A 14,210-nucleotide genomic window follows, 5' to 3' on the forward strand; every position below is an offset into this window, starting at 1 on the left:
AAGTATTTTATTATTATTATTTAAGTTTCTTTAAATTCTGTGAATAGTCTAAAAATAAAGTATGCTGAAAAATGTTCTAACAGAAGATCAGCGGCTGAAAGAGACAGAATCAGTGATTCCAATGCACTACGAGATAGGAAGACACTCCATTTTTAACGTTGATGACAAGGAAATTATTTTAGCCAGCGTAACAGAAAATCCCATACGAAAAGTAGTGTAGGAAGTCTAATTTGAAAAATCATCGGAATATTTAAAAATGATGAATCCTTTTTTTACTGAGAATTGAATTTTTAATATTTATAATGCCCATTATTATTCAAATGTTGCGAAAAATCCTCACGTTTTTAAAATACCCATTCATCAACACAGATTTTAAATTAATGTTTGGATAGGAGTAATTTGTAATATTTTATTAGGGACCGTTTCTCTGATCGCTGAAACCCTAATGAATAATTAAATCTTTTACAATTTTACAAATATATTACCACAACTGTTGGATAAAGGCGTTTAAATATCCGTCTAAATATTGGTTTATGCATGACGGTTATCTCGCACATTTTTGGTGTAAACGTAGCCTCCTAGAAACCCCGATTTCCATAAAGTCACACCAGCAAGAACCTATATGCCACCACAGGGTCATAAAAATGAATGAAGGATCTTCGGAATCCGACCTATGGCACCAGCTTACTAAACTAAAGGACGCAACAAAGGCCGCTGAATGGATAGCTCTGCATAAAATAGAGTCACTGACTATTGGAGTATTCCAAAAGATGGTTGAGGCTATATTTCATGATGGTGGCACACATGCCGTTATTTATACCAACAGGAACCAACCTACTTCGGAAAACCTCCTGAGCACTGACACACTTAAAGAGAAAAAGTCTTATGCCATCATTGTGGAACATAACGGAAGGGACATAGTCAAGAAGATCGAGGAAAAAGTGAAGGGGTCAGAAGAATCAAACATCATTAAGTCTGTCAGCAGGACAAAGAATGGAAATATTCTCCTGCTTACTGAAAAAGATCAAGAAAAGTTCACGAACCTCACGAAAATACCATAAAAGAGAGTGTAAAAGACTTGAGGATTAGAACCAGGTCTACTTAACAACGATAAAGTACCTCTTCACAATAGAGGAATGGATATCACCACAACACGAAACGACATCCTCGAATCGGTCGAACAAAAACTAGGTGCTCGTGGATAAAGACGAATACAAAATAGGTGATCTAAGGTCTAATGCAAATAATACACTAGCCGTCACGCTAATGCTTAACAAACCAAAAGCAGAAATAATCCTAAATCAGACCAATCTAAGGATAGGACTCTCGTGGTATAGAATTGAACGGAGAGTAAACCTTATAAATTGCAAGAGATGCGGTCTTTTGGCCATAAAAGCAACGACTGTGATGATCCAGACCGAAGTTCTCTATGTTACAGCTGCGGCAAGCCCGGGCACATCTCAAAAGACTGTAAAAACGAAAGCACATGCGTTCTTTTCAATCAAGTCGGCCATAAAGCTGGGTCCGGAATCTGTGGTACTTTCCGCAGAGCGCTAACATACCAGAAAAAGGAACTTAGGACCACCACACGCTAACAGCCGTTAAACAAAACAATATGCGTATTCTACAAATAAATACCAACAGAAGTGTACCTGTTCACGACACCGCAGATTTAGTGGCAGCAAGCCATAAATGCGACATAATCTGCATTAGCGAGCCCAACAAAAGGAAAAGTATGGAAACCAAAAGTACTACACGAACCCAAATAATAATGCACTAATAGTAAACTGCAATGGATTAAATACTGTTCTCCAGCAGTATGTTGGACAATGTTTTGTCGGCATTCTATCATTCGGCAGCAACTATCATTCTCTCGGTATATATAAGCCCGAATATAGAACTTAGTGGCTACGAAGACAACCTATTTGAGCTACAGACTCTACACTTTGAAATAAAGCAAGAAAATCCAAATATTCTAATAATAATAACTGGGACTAATGCGAAGCACGCAACATGGGGCGGTAGTGTTATGGACAGGCGAGGGACTACTCGAAGTGTGCTCTACAAACCAACTGAACATTCTAAATGACGGAACAAATCCAACTCTTGTGAGAGCATCGGGATGTTCATATATTGATCTTACAATTGTATGCGATAAAACAATTAAAAAAAGACCATCATGGAAAATACTGCCGGACCCAGACATCACTGAACATACATTTATATTTACAGATATTCCTTTTAATAACACGAATACAAAGCGAACTAAACGAAAGTACGGTGAAACTAACATAATAAAACTAAAACAATGCTTCAGAGCAAGCATCGCAAGAAGAGAGCCTCCTAAGACTGTCGGCAAACTAATTAGTATTATACGCAGAGCCTACCACCAGAGCTCTCCTCTAGTTAAATGTGACAATGACTATAATATGCCCTACTGGTGGAATATAAATATTCAAACAAAGATTACAGAGGTTGAAGTTAAGAGAAGACTATTTCAAAGAACTACAAATAATAAAGCTCTAAGAGAACAACGCACAAACATATTATATAAAAGGACAAAACTAGACCTAGCCTTGGAAATCAGGCGCACAAAAAATCAGTGCTGCAAGGATAAAGAAATGATAGACCAACTCAAAAAATCGTTCACACATAAAAAAAAGCAAACGAAATCCTACCAGAATCTGAGTTATCAGCAATAAATATATTGGACCTCGTAACGCCAGAAGAACTAACTAGAGCATGTAAAAAGTCAAAATTAAAAACGCACCGGGTTGCGATAACATACCTCCTATCGTTAACAAGGAAATTATCTTGGCCAATATAGACTACTTTTTGCAATTTTTCAATTCCCTATTTGGCAGTCAGACTTTCCCAAATGAATGGAAAAGGTCTAAATTAGTTCTTATACAAAAAGCTAAAAAACAACACGACGAAAAACCTAAATACCGGCCAATATGTCTCATAGATGTGATCGGAAAGGAACATCTGACAAACATGAAACACTTGTTAACGAAAAACTACTGCAGGAAATCCAGCAAAAAATAGATGGCTTTCATACCAACCAGTTCGCATTCGTAAAGGATAAATCGACCATGAAACGAGTACAGAAAATCAAAATGGAAAAACTAGGCAGGCACTGCGCGATGGTACTCGTTAATGTGCAAAATGCGTTTAATACCGTATCATGGAAAACAATATTAGAAAAAGCTAGAAAATTTCCATTTAAAGTCCCCATTTAACAAACCTAATCCGAAGCTACCTAAGCAATAGATCAGTCATTGTGGATAGAAGCAATAAAATATAAGAAAAGCCTGTACCAAGAAACGTGCATCTTATTTGTTACGCGGATAATTTAGTAGTTCTGGCCGGCTCCGAAACAGAAGCAAGAATGATAGAAGCAGTTAATCAGAGAAAACATCTTGTCGGACTTGCATTGTCTTATTTATATATAATATATATACATATGTCGGACTTGCATTGGCTTATTTATGTATATATATTATATATAAATAAGACAATGCAAGTCCGACAAGATGTTTTCACTGTACCATTGTCTACCACCTTCAAAAACACAGTTAATCAGACCCTAGAACTAATTCAAGACTGGATACACCAGCACAACCTAAAGGTTGAAGTAAGCAAGACCGAAGGTATTCTACTTAGCTATAAATGGAAAATTAGGCACATAATTTTTGAATTTGAAGAAAACCAAGTAATAACAAAAAGCACTATCACGTATCTCGGTTTCCACCTAGACCGAGGACTCACTATGTCGAAACAGATAACACATGTCTGCCTGAAGTCCCAACGTACTGCCAAAGCACTTTGTGCCCTAATGCCAAACGTCAGACGAAAAGAAGAGTCCTTGCTTTTGTCTGTGAGAGCATAATTTTATATGGAGCGCCAATATGGCACGCCTCAACAAAGATAAAAAACGTAAAAAACAAGCTGATAAGCACGCAGCGAACAATGGCACTACGAGGCTCCTCCGCATACAGTATTTTCAAATGGAGTTTTGGTTATAGGCGGTCTTATCCCACTACACCTACTTGCCGAAGAAAGAGCACGACTCTTCGAATCTGAAGATGTGATAACAGAATCGAAACGTCAACTAGAACGGGACATAACCTTATACAAATGGCAACAAGCAGAAATAACTGGACACGACTACTAATAAAGGATGTGCGAAGTGGTACAAAAGAAAGTGGGGCGAAGCTTCGTACCACCTAAACACAGGCTTTTACAGGACACGGTACTTTCGGAACCTATTTGCACAAAATCAAGAAAAGAAATGACGACTCCTGTGTCTACTGCCGAAGTGACACAGACTCCCCTGAATACACATTGTTTAGCTGCCAACGATGGGAATCTGAAAGAACCCAACTAAGAATAGAACTAGGGAAAAATATTACGGTTATATATATAAATATTATTACGGAATAATAGCAAACTATATCCAGTATATCATAAAAAAAATAAAAAGACGAAGAAGCGACAAGAGATATCCAAAATATATAATAAAATAGTGCGAAACGAAAATTACATGAAATAAACGAACAATTACGCAAGGAAGGTCAAATATCAGAAGAAAAAGAAAAAAAAACAAAAAAGGGCACACCAGTGGTCATTTGAAGAGCTGTTCTATGGACGGGACCAAATAACCGTAGCAGAAAAACAAAGGAAAGGGGGCTTATTCTGTCGGATTATACCGGAGTCGGACATAAATGGGTAAATGACATCTTTACAACTGGCCCCATTATTCATAGATACGAGTTCACCTAAACCTTAAAAAAAAAGATACAAAAATACCCCGATTTAAATTTCTGTGATTTTTACAGTTGGGGGTCTATAAAATCGCGCCAAGATTATGCCATTTTCATAAAAACTGGAGAACAGCTTTGGGAAGGAATGGGACAGGCTTACAATAAATTTCGAAATAAAGTGGAGATTTTTTAAAGAATTTACTGGTCCAAAAAAAGCATGATTATGTATTGAATCAGATGGCTGGCATGTAAAACACTTAAAGTAAATATTTTGTTTTGTTTTATTTTATTATTGTTGAGGTTTTTATATAGTATTTTTTTAAAATTATTTAATGGTTTTCTATTTAGCTTAAAGTTTATAATAAATAAAATTATTTAAAAACTAGAATTACGTGGCCCGAAATGTTTAATTTATTAGGAATTTACACTTAACAATCACTTGTCGTTTGCTTTTTCTCTTAGTTATCGTATAAAAGGCTGAAAAATTGCATTGACTTGTGAAGAAGATTAAGTTCATTCATTTTAAATTAAAATGAATACGAAAAATTCGATCAACAACTAATATTGAGTAAATATTATCAATTTGACGATTTCAAAAATGGTTTTTATTAATTTATGCAAAAAAATGCTCGAAATAAAAAAAAACTGAAAAATACAAATTTGCTCAAAACTAAATAGGGATTTAAAAAATAAAATTTATTTTACATTCATACAAATAAAATTTTTTTCTGATATTTTGTTGGAGAATCACCCTGTAAAGTTTGTCGGTAGAGTTCCTGGACATCCGATATATACAGTGCTTTTATTTCAAAACGAATCACCCTTAATAACTTCTTCATATGTATCACAATAGGATAACCATTTAACATTTTACAGTTTACCAAAGTAAGTTTGACGTCGATAAAATATTCATTAACTAGACATTTTAGCTCACTATTCGCTAGTACGTCAACCGATTTAATTTTTTTTGGCACTGTTGAATAGACATTTGAATAATGCTTAAAATGATATGTCACATGATGGATAAAGAAGGTGAGGTTAGCTGGAGGTGATTGACAGATCTTTGTCAAATATAAAATTAAACGTGTACCTATATACAGGGAAATCTTTTTAAGAAGTTATAAGGATGGTTCGTTTTGGAATAAAAGCCCTGTATGTACAGTGTAACAATTTCAAAAATTGAAATGACTATATATTGGGAACGAAAAACTGAATAAAAAACGCTGAAAACAGTTTCTATAAAGAAAAGGGGGAAAACAAGCATATTATCTCACCCTTATCTGCAACCCGTTGAACATCTCTAAAATCTTAAATGGAAACAGGGACCGAGTGATTCAGGGACCGACATTATCTTAAAGCTCTTGAAAAATGCTTTCCAATGATACCATAGAAAGTCACATATTAGAAAATTATATTGTTACAATGTGATAAGACATGAACGGTGGATTTTTGATTCAATTTAAACGAAAAGCAGCTGATCATTAACAATAGTGTACAACATAGCTGAAAGTGTTGACATTATTTCCTTTTAAGATTCCTAGAATAAATGGTTTCTTAAGAACAGCTCAACGTTTAAACGAAACAAAACCATGTCAAAATGAAAACCCAAGAGTTTGTTCGCCAAGTAGTAGTCAAATTTGAAAAAACTGGTTCTGTCAGGATTAAAAAGATAAGTCAACCGAGATTAGTCGACGAAATAAAGCAAATTGAAATTCTGGGTCAGTTTCTAATAAATCCAACTTTATCAACTCGTCAAGCAGCTGTAGCAGCTAGACTATCTCGTGAATCAATACTGCAAGAACTTGGTCATAACAACCCGGAGAGAAGAATTCAGTTTTGTAAAATAATGACAGATAGAATAACGACAGAACCTTGACTAGTTACAATATTTGCTTCAGTTATAAGTGTACGTTTTATTTAAATGAATATGGTAATACCCAAAACATTCGTTACTGAAATAACGAAAAACCACACGTATTTAGAAAAGGGCATACCACGTTAGGACGGGAACTGGTATTACTGGCCTAATATTTATACCAGGAAATTTAAATAGTCACATATATGTTAAAATGTTACAGAGGTCTATCCTTAGAACATTGAAAGGCTAGAATTAGTAAATAACAACTTTGTTTTATAATAAAAACTTATTAAGAAATCTATGATCATTATAAAATATTTAATTTCCATAAAAATTCTTTTTATAAGATAAGTACCTTTACTCTAATTAAGTACGTTTAAAAAACGCATATAGAGTTTATAAACCGTAATAATGTTTATAATTTAAGCTTAATCTATTATTAATAAATATTTTTTGGCGGCGTCACTGGTCGTAGTTGTGTCGGTGGAATCAACAATGCGATCGAGCGGCGTTGTGATGTTGTTGCCTTTTTTTTTCTCTAATATACGTTATCCATATTCATTTAACTTTGAATGTTGACTTCTTTATATCTTATTATATTTTATAAAAAAAATGCTTTCTATAAAGTTAAAGAGGAATTTAAATGAAGAAATTAAATGCTTTGTAGAAAAATAGTATTGTTTTGCGGCTGTCAAAATAAGTATAACTGTAAAAATTTTTATGATATTATAAAGTGTGTTTTTTTTGCCATTTTTCCATAAGCATTTGGCATCATTGCATCAGAGATGTTGCAAGCAAACTGCCCATAGTTTCACGGCAATGCTAATGCTAGCCTTTCATTGTTCTAAGGGTCTTTTAAACCTCTAATAGAGCAGGAATTAAAAAATCAGAGGGACATACATGGATATTTATTTTTAGAAGATCGCTTACTACAATTCCAGCAGGGTGGAGCACTTCAGCAGTAGTAGGATGATCATTACCCTAACTAATGGATTGGAAGAAGAGGTCCTATTGAATGGCCACCGAGATCCCCGACACCTCTTGACTTTTTTTGTGAGGTCACCTAAAATCTGTAGTTTTTAAACTGCAACCTGACTCACTAGAGCAACTCCAGCGTGAAGAATTTGAAAGTAGGCTTTATTATTGTCTTCAAAATTATAACGGAAATCATTTTCAACATTTAATTAAATAATGATAAAAATTTAAAAATAGTGTTTTTATTTATTGTTTTCCTTAATAAACAGAAAACAATTTTCTGATATGTAGTGTATAGATAAAATACAAATTCAAGATATACAATCTACTTATACATAACATACATAATATATCATGAAGCATTTTTACCGTTTGTTAGGTGTGAATTATGTTAAATAGTGTGAAAATACTCAAACCACAAAAAGAATCAACTGATATACTACTACACATGTTCACACGACTAGAAATATTTATACTCTGTGTATTACTTTCTATTTAGTTTAGTATAAAAGTCCTACCAATGTTCGGACTTGAACTGACCTCGTACAAAGTTTACAGAATGTAGTATATTCTGTAAACTTTGACTCCTAGCCTCGAGGGTCCTTATAGGTTAGCTAAGTTAATGTTCGAGAAGATTCGCTAACCTTCTACATCTCTCCAGAGATGTCGCGCGATGTGCTTGCCGCTTACGTCACCGACATAATTTTCGACTGATGGAGACCAGCTGATATATTCGCGCCGGTTAAGGTCATTACAATTTTGATATGACAACAAAGATTACTTCTTAGTGATCACTAGCCTGGGTTTTCTCGAGGCAAATCACCTACTAGCAAGTGCATTCGAAAGATATTTTTTTCATATAAGCAGCAATATTTCTGAAGATATGATTCAATATGTTATAATTCAATTTCTTGGAGTATTAATAGTAGTTTAAAGTTTAAACCGACGAAGAATTTAAGAATCATATTTAGTAGAAATATTAATGTCGTTTTGAATGTCCAAGCACTCAAAGTCCGTGGCTTAAAAGTCAAAATTCTGTCCAGTTAGATGAATGAATAGAATGAAATTGTAAATCGTGATGCTACAACGCAATTGTCATAATCCACTTGGATTATTGGAATGTATAAAGATCCCGTAGAAAACTAGTGAAGACCCTGCACCCAGGGCTAGGCTTATATGGTTGCCTGGCTACTCAAATTTTGCTGGTAATGGGGAAGTTAGATTACCTTGATAGACTGGGATCCGCTTAACTACCAGTAAGTCAGAGACCTATAATTATCATGGCCAAATGTGTAGCTGTCGGCAACAGTTACACATTTGGCTATGTTCTAATCAATTTGATACCAGAAGACTTTCGAAATTAGCGGTAAGTACCTGGTATACACACACACACGGGCTAAGGTACACATAGCTGGCCCTGTTAAAATCCCGCAAGTGAGAGGTTTTAACTGAATGCTGGTAAGACCACTGTTCTCAAATTAAAGACATTTTCCAAAATAAATTATTTCCTGTATTTGTATCAAACAAAGCAAACCCGACGCAAGATAGAGAATACTTTCTGCTGGCACAAAACTGTTTCCTTCAAAAGATATGTAAAAGATTTGCTATTGTTTTTCCGTTTGAAGCAATAGATATCTATTTCTTTCTGCAAAACAAATAATGCAAAACATTAGCATCCAAAATAATTTAATTTTGTGTAACATTTAGTAGTATATTAGTAAAAAGAACATAAGTGATGGGTGCAGATTTAACTTCCGTATATCCCGATTTAATTTTTTTCTCGTAACAAACTTCCTTGTTTATCATATTTTTTTAGATATGATTTTTTGAGTATCTGTCACTCTACGCTTTTCCAATTTCTGGCACGACATTACTATACATAATTGAATGAATAAAAAAAACAGATTAATTTTTAAATACAAATTATTTTTTATTTATCAAAATTCTTATAGTTCTTGAAGCTCATAATATATTTTTCCCAAATACACCTGCATAGTAAACATCTTTAACGACCAATTTCAGTGTATTAAAACCGCCATGAAAATATTTGTTGACACAGTGACCTAAAGTATAAAAGTCACTCCGCGTGCTATTTTGATGATACCTACCTGCCTTTCACTTTTTTTTGAACGGCATGGCATCAGGTAGAAATAAATCATTTGGAACCATTCTTTAGAAAGAACGGATTTTAAAAAAGAAGAAGAATAATAAATGTAAAATGCATTAGGATTAAAGATATACCACAAGAAAAATTTTTGTATAATGAGTTAGTTGTATGATTAATTTTACAACATGCATTTTCAATGCTTATTGTAAAGAAATTCATAAAAGTACTTGTTTTTTTTAGATGGTCGTTTATCTTAGTAATGTCAACTCAATGAAATTCCCCATAATATATTACATTATTTTATAAAAACACTACCGCAAGCATGTGCACATAATCTGAAATTCTAGTTAATTTAAAGTACTGCTTTTTCTCGACATCTTCCGATTGTGCCAGACTTTGAGATATGTTCTGGTTGGTCACGCTTTCCATTTAATCCTTCCTATAGGTTATGGCATGTGCTTAAATTTTGAACGTAAATACTGTAAATCTAAAGCACATTATTACGACTATCCTATCGTTGGTTGTCGTTTAATCATGTATATTGATTTTAAGTCTTTGAAATTTATGAATGGTAGAAGTAACTTTTATCAGCCTGAAATATGAAGAAATGTGTTGGATTGGTTATATACTAGAGTAAGTAAGATTGGTTATTAGTTTTTAGGTATTAATGAAGGCAAGCTATTTTTTGTTATAATTAGAATTTCATCTTATTTATTATGAAGTGCGAAATTTTAATTAGAATATTTTCTTTAGAATTAAATCACACCTATGGCATGATTGGAAAGATTTGGGGCATTTCAGGTTTATGGAGCGTGAAACCACATGTGGGATACCGTCTAATTTTATTGTTATTAGCCATTTCTCTTCTTCTTGATTGGTTAAATCATTCTATACTATTTTAGATACAATTTAATAAGTTTTTTACCTTGTGTCTGTTTCTTCTATTATCAGGAGTTATATAGTAGGCCTGGTCTCTTATATGCGCTGTTAGGAAAATTAGTGGGTTTCCTATACTAATGCTTTTTTTTGTTTTATGGGTACACTTTAAGTCTCTTGGATATATTTGCTCTTTTCCTCATAGTCTCATTCGATGAAATGAACTTTCAAATCAACAATTTCTTTGTATTGGTGGGGATAAGTCCGATTTCTTATTTCTTTTCCAGTCTTCAGACTAAGACAGTTTTTACTCTAATTAAATTGAAAAAATAAACCAACCAGAACCTTGGCTTCAAACTTTAAAATGAAGTCTATGTTTCATATCATATTTGATAATATAAAAACGGCATATATTGTGATGGTAATTTAATTGTTTTGAAAATTTTCTACTGCAGCTGTAGGTTAGATTTAAGTTAGATTTGTTGTGAGTGAGACACGCTATTGCGACCCTGGGTGTATTCTTTTTGGCTCACTCCTAGGTATTTATGCTTCCCCAATCAAGTTCGCCCTCTTTAGAAGTTCGACAATTTGATTGGGAGAATCATTTTTAATGTTTTCCGTCTGAGGTAAGGCATTGCTGAAGATGGCCTACCTGGTTCTCGCTAGTGCCGGACATCAACAGAGGATGTGCTCTTCACTCTCGTCCTCCTCCATGCATGGTTTGCATTCGGCGCTTTCCGCCAAACCAATCCTATTCATGTAGTGGCACAGTCTGCAGTCCGGACGGCATACATTCGCATTAGGGCTTTTAGGTTCCCTTATGGTATCTGTTACCTTCCTTGTTGCGTCCGGTATGAAAGCATTCGCATAGTTGTGGTAAATCCCTCCCAGTAGCGCTTTGCTTTGTTATGCAGCAGGGTTGCGATTGTGTGTTTTGCCATATTGTAGGCGATGCCTAATACTTGTGTTGGACCTACCAGATTAGATTCTGCTCCTTTTTTGGGTAGCTTGTCAGCCGCCTTATTTCCTATATGTCTGCTTTCTCTAGTTCCGTTACTGTTGACCGAGTATGAATTTGTGTTTTTTTTTCTTGGTCATTGAGTCTAATGACATAGCAAGTATGCTGTGATTGCACATCTTCCCAACCAGTTCAGTTGACTCCATCCAGACTTTGTTTGCCATTTATGACATGATGCAGCCTGTAAGTAGTTCTTATGGTTTCTCCCTGCAGGTATATGTGCAAAGTAGTCATCAGTCCAAATAGTACTTTCACGGCGGCTGTCGGAGTGGTTCTGATCACCCTCGTAATGACCAAGTTTTAATTTGACCAGCCACAGCTGTAGGGCATAGACAATTTTTAAAAAGATCGTTTAAGTTTAAAAAATATCTTCAAAATCTATCAATCTTACCTGATTTTATATAACTTACTTAAGGAAGAAAACTCGTCTCTATATAATCAAAATTTGGCGTGAATTATGGGTAATATCACAATTAGTAATTATACTATATCGGGAGTGTCGCTTATAAAAAAGTAGTGAAAAGTGGATGTAATAAAGGAGAACAAGTTTTCATGTGCCTTTAGATGAAATAAAGAAAATTTAAATAATAATCGTTTCACTAAAACATATTCGAATATGACATTTTTTGAAGGACAAAAACCAATATCGACAAACACAGAAATCAAAATTACTAAATGATTTTTAACCCAAAAATGACTTTTTTTGCCGTCTTTCTCGCTGCTTGTTTTATTGGCTTAGATTCGATACCTATAACAATTACATTTCTGCTTACGACAATATATTTTTAAAAAGTGCCTAATAAACTGTTGTAGATTCTTAGCCTTGAAATCTTTAACTCATATCAGGTTAAATGTATTCAAATAAATTCTCACTAATATAGTGAAATTCATATCAAACGCTATATGCAAGAAAAACTTACCACATTAGGCTTAGACTTGTATGATCAACGCAGTAATAAGTAGAAGCTGTGGCACGAACAGAATAAATAATAATTAATAAGAATAAATATTTTTTTTAAGCGTTAGATCAACCTGATTACTTTTTCTTCGATAATCGAACCTTTCAAATATTCGCTGACAAAGCAATATTTTCTCTGGATCACTATGATCTAAAGGTTTGTGATATCCAACCAAGATCACAAGAATTCCTCTTTAGTACGTACACTTTTCTCTCTCGTATTAGAGAGATTGCAGATTCACGTGTCTCTCAACCAATCACTAGCTATGTTGATTTTTCTGTTTTTCTGCTCCTGTTTTGAACATTTCCACATGTGAACTTTTAGCTTATCTCTGACGGGCTAATGAAATCATATGTGACGAATCTCCTTATTGACTCATAGATAAAATACTAAACGCGACTATAATTATATTTGGAGCGGGAAGACTTTTCCTTAAAAAGCTGAGATATTTTAAAACAGAGTGTAAAGAACTTGTCAAATGATAGAGTTGTTACGAGGATATGCAAATAAATATATTTCTAAAAACGTTTATCTTATCGTCTTCGAAACGTACTGCAAAATTTCATCCGGACTGTTAAGATTACGATAGCAGACTTGCTTATTGGCTTATGGCTTACTTATACATTTTCATTGACCCCAAGATTACAATATCACAACCGGGCCATATCCGTATAAAAATCCATTAGTTTGGGTTATCGCCTTGTTTACAATTTAGACGATGTCGAACTATCGAGAATTTCGGGGTTAAGGTCTCTGATTTTTTTACTACATTCGTAGTAAAGACACTATTTAATATAATTAGGCAGAGAGTAAATAAGTGGTACTACCACTGAAACGTTGTGCTCAATTGAATTGAAAATTTAAATTAACCGACTCCGGTACGTCCGTGAGCTTTGGAACTCTTCTAACTGACAGTACCCAAGGCCGAGACGGGCTTTTGCCGCTGTACTGTTACTTTAGAAGAAACAGGACTGTAATTAAAATAAAGGAAACTGCTCATAAAGCAAAATACATCAAATTGTGCTCGGTCTTTTGTTCTTCTAATTTATACGTCAAGTATTTTTCAGTCAAAGGCCCTATATAGGCTCTGTTTAAAAGAAGTTTTCTATACAAGGGAATTTAATTGTTAAGAAAATCTCTAATACATTTAATAATGAACCGTTTGGAAGCGTCAAACAAAAATTTTGAAAAATTTTTGCTATTAGGTCGACCATGGTCAATTAAAGGAAGTTTTTTCACTTTTTTTCTCAAATGTTAATAATAATATAATAATAATAATAATAATCGTAGGGTCAGTTTTGGAAGCGTGCACAAACGTACGAATCATGCTGTGAAAGCCGATACGTCACCTGAAATAACACGAGTAAGCTCAAGTATATAAAAAAAAATAATAATAAAACAAAAAAAAAATGTTTTTATATTTAAATAAACAAAATAATACAACTTTAGTAGAAATGGGTGGCGCCGTTGGACTAAGTCGCTATTTTACGTAAAAATAAATAAAAAAATTATTGAAATAAAAAAAAAATACGATTTTGAAAATTTCGAAGTGATTTGTTAATATGATGGAATACAAATAACGCATTTTGAATATATAAGACGTATGATGGCCAATCATCAAAATTATTGGAATTTTATATGGATAAAATTC

Source organism: Anthonomus grandis, chromosome 1, assembly GCF_022605725.1.
Source record: "Anthonomus grandis grandis chromosome 1, icAntGran1.3, whole genome shotgun sequence".
Lineage (NCBI taxonomy): Eukaryota > Metazoa > Arthropoda > Insecta > Coleoptera > Curculionidae > Anthonomus > Anthonomus grandis.